Source organism: Diceros bicornis, chromosome 9 (genome assembly GCF_020826845.1).
Source record: "Diceros bicornis minor isolate mBicDic1 chromosome 9, mDicBic1.mat.cur, whole genome shotgun sequence".
NCBI lineage: Eukaryota > Metazoa > Chordata > Mammalia > Perissodactyla > Rhinocerotidae > Diceros > Diceros bicornis.
This window is the reverse complement of record NC_080748.1, coordinates 10,809,097-10,812,835: the sequence shown is the minus strand read 5'-3', so window position 1 is coordinate 10,812,835 and position 3,739 is coordinate 10,809,097. Positions and strand designations below refer to the sequence as shown.

General features: G+C 39.2%; 1 pseudogene; it reads left to right on the top strand.

Moving 5' to 3' along the window:
- The first annotated feature begins 2,271 nt into the window (after positions 1 to 2,271).
- On the top strand, positions 2,272 to 2,707 carry LOC131410389 (large ribosomal subunit protein uL24-like; annotated as a pseudogene).
- The last annotated feature ends 1,032 nt before the right edge of the window (positions 2,708 to 3,739 follow it).

Below are 3,739 nucleotides of genomic sequence, written 5' to 3'. Positions count from 1 at the left end.
AGACTATTTTATAATTTTTTAAATTCTGTGGGTTTTTTTTTTTACATTTATAGTTTTTTTTCTTTGCTGGGAAAGATTCGCGCTGAACCAACATCTGTTGCCATCTTCCTCTCTTTTTTTTTTCTCCCCAAAGCCCCAGTCTATGGTTGTATATTCTGGTTCTAGGTCCTTCTAGTTCTTTCATGCGAGCTGCCCCCACAACATGACTACTGATAGACGAGTGGTATTGTTCCACAACCAGGAATCGAACCTGGGCCACCAAAGCCAAGCACAACGAACTTGTAACCACTAGATCATCAGAGCTGGCTCTCTGTAACATTTAATAGATACAAAATAATGCATATGACAAGATGATGCATAGTAATAAAGTGAACACCATGAACCTACCACCTGGCCCGAGAAGAAGAATGTCACCAAGGTCAATAAAAGTAGTTGAGTGTCTCTCCCTGAACCCATCCCCCTGCCTCATCCTCAATCCTGGGGTAACCACTATCCTAAATTTTCTATTTATCAACTCCTTATTTTTTTATTTATAGTTTTATAATATGAAGTTTAATTTTGCTTGTTTTTGAATGTCATAAAATATTATACTATATATTGGCTCTTCTGAGACTTATTTTGGATTCAACATTGTTTCTAAGATTCATCCTTACTTTTTTTTTTTTTTTATGTGAGGAAGATCAGCCCTGAGCTAACATCCATGCTAATCCTCCTCTTTTTTGCTGAGGAAGACCGGCTCTGAGCTAACATCTATTGCCAACCCTTCTCCTTTTTTTTCTCCAAAGCCCCAGTAGATAGTTGTATGTCATAGCTGCACATCCTTCTAGTTGCTGTATATGGGACGCGGCCTCAGCATGGCTGGAGAAGCGGTGTGTCAGTGCGCGCTTGGGATCTGAACCTGGGCAGCCAGTAGCGGAGCTAGATCACTTAACCCCTAAGCCACGGGGCCGGCCCCATCCTTACTTTTGCATACTGCTGACAGTCATCCATGTTCACTGCTGTATAATATTCCATTGTGTGATCACACCAGGATTTACTTATCCATTCTCCTATTGACGGACATTTCTGTCATTTCTAGTTTTTTACTATTATGAGCAGTGCTGCTGTGAACATTCCTCCAAATGCCTGTAGGCACCCAGGTGCAAGAGCGGCTCTAGGGCATGTATCTAGGAAAGGAATTGCTGGGCCTTCAAATTGTTTCCTGAGTGGCTGCACCAGTTTCCGTTCCTACCTGCAGTTTAGAAGAGGATTGATTGAGATGGGATGGCATTGTTGCATCAATTGACTGTTGTCTGCTTAGTAAGACGCGATTGTCATCTTACCTTAAGTTTATTTGCCATTTAGTTTTCCTCTTCTGAAAAATATCTGTACATCACTTTTGCCCATTTTATTGTTGAGTGGTGTGATTTTTTTTGTAGCTCTTTAAAATTAATCTGTCATTGATCACATATATTGTAAAAATCAATTCCCAGATTGTAAATAAACTTTCTTTTTGGGAACAGTCTTAAATGTACAGAAGAGTTGTCAAGGTAGTACAGAGAATTACCATGCATTCCTCATGCAGTTTCCCCTAATGCTTGCGTCTTACACTACCAAGGTGCGTTTGCTACAACAAAGCAGCCAGCATTGGTATATGTTATCATTGACTAAACTCTAGACTTTATTCGGATTTCACCAGTTTTTCCAGCAATGTCCTTTTGCTGTTTCAGGAGCCAATACAGGACACCGCTGTGTGTTTTGTGTGAATTATTTATTAATTCCCTTTATATTGTCTTTTGAGGAATGGAGTTCTTAATTTTAATGTAGTTGCATTTATCAATCCTTTCATTTATAATTAGTACTTTGGGGAACTTGTTGAAGAAACTCTTCCTTATGCCTGTCGTTACGATCATCTCCTATCTGTAGGTTTTGCCTTTCACATTTAAAGTCTATCTTCCATCAGAATTGACCTTTATGTGTGGTGTCAGGTAGGGATCCAATTTCACTTTTTTCCTATGGTAATAACTGTGTAATGAGACATTATATTTGATATGAACGTCTCTCTGCTTTTTTCTTCTTCAAGAATTCTTTGTCTATTCTTGGTTCTTCACTCCTACATAAAATTTTAGATTCAGCTCTCTAAGTGCCTAGAAAAAGCCTGTTGAGATTTTGATTGGAATTGCACTGAGATCATTCAGAGAGAATTGACATCTTTACAACATTACGTTGACAATATTAATATTCTCCATCCATGAACTTCATTTTTCTCCATTTATTTTGTTCTTTTAAAATATGTTTCAAGTCTTCCCTTTTGTGGTCATCACTGAGGCACTAGTGGCCAAAAGGAAGCTCAATTTCTTTGTGATTTCTGACCAGAGCAAGACCCGTAAAAGGCATCTCAGTGCACCTTCCCACGTTCGCAGGAGGGTTACGGGCCCCCTCTTTTCAAAGAGCTGAGACGGAAGCACAGTGTTCTATCTGTGCCCGTCGGAAAGGATGATGAAGTTCCAGTTGTGCGAGCATACTACAAGGGTCAGCGGACCGGCAGCGCTGTCCAGGTTTACAAGAAGAAACAGGTCATCTCTACTGAAAGAGTGCAGCGGCAGAAGGCTGACGGCGCGCGTGTCCACGTGGCATCCCGTCAAGAGGAAAGGAAAGAGGCAAATATAAGGAAGAAACAATTGAGAAGATGCAGGAACAGAGAAATCTTATATACAACTTTCATTAAAAACCGCTAAAACGAAAAAATAAAATGTTTCAATGCCTTTCAATTTTTCTGCAAAAAAATTTGTTTTTGTTAGATTTACTCTTACATATTTTATGCTTTTGCTGATATTGTACATAAGATATTTTTATATTTTTTGTTTATTGCTGATGCATAGAAATTCAATTGCTTTTTAATTGTTTAAATTGAGAAAATTCACAGATCACAGAAGTTGCTCTTTTAAAGTATGCGATTCAGTATATTCACAAAGTTGTGTAACAATCACGACTAATTCCAGAACATTTTCATCACCCCAAAAAGAATCCATGTATCCATTAGCAATCAATCCTCAATCCTTCTTACCCTGGCAACAATGAGTTTACTTTCTATCTCTGTGGATTTACCTATTCTGGAAATGTCATATAAATAGAATCATACAATATGAGATCTATTATGAGTGGCTTCTTGCACTTCTATTACTTTTTTTTTTTTTTTTTTTTTGTGAGGAAATCAGCCCTGAGCTAACATCCGCCAATCCTCCTCCTTTTTTGCTGAGGAAGACGGCCCTGGGCTAACATCGGTGCCTATCTTCCTCCACTTTATATGGGACGCCGCCACAGCATGGCTTACCAAGCAGTGCGTCGGTGCGCGCCCGGGATCCGAACCAGCGAACCCCGGGCCGCCGCAGCAGAGCGCGCACTTAACGGCTTGCGCCACTGGGCCGGCCCCACTTCTATTACATTTTTAAGGTTCATGTACACTGTAGCATGTATCAGTACCTCATTCCTCTTTATGGCTGAATAATATTCCTTTGTATGGATATCCCACATTTTGTTTATCCATTTATCAGTTCATGGACATTGGGGTGTTTCTACTTTCGGCTATTGTGAATAATGCTACTGTGAACCTTTACGTACAAATTTTTTACAAATATGAGGAACTGTCAAGCTGTTTTCCAAAACAGCTACACCATTTTATATTCCCTTTAGCAATATATGAGAGTTCCAATTTTCCACCTCCTTACCAACATTTGTTATTTTCATTCTTTTTTATTAC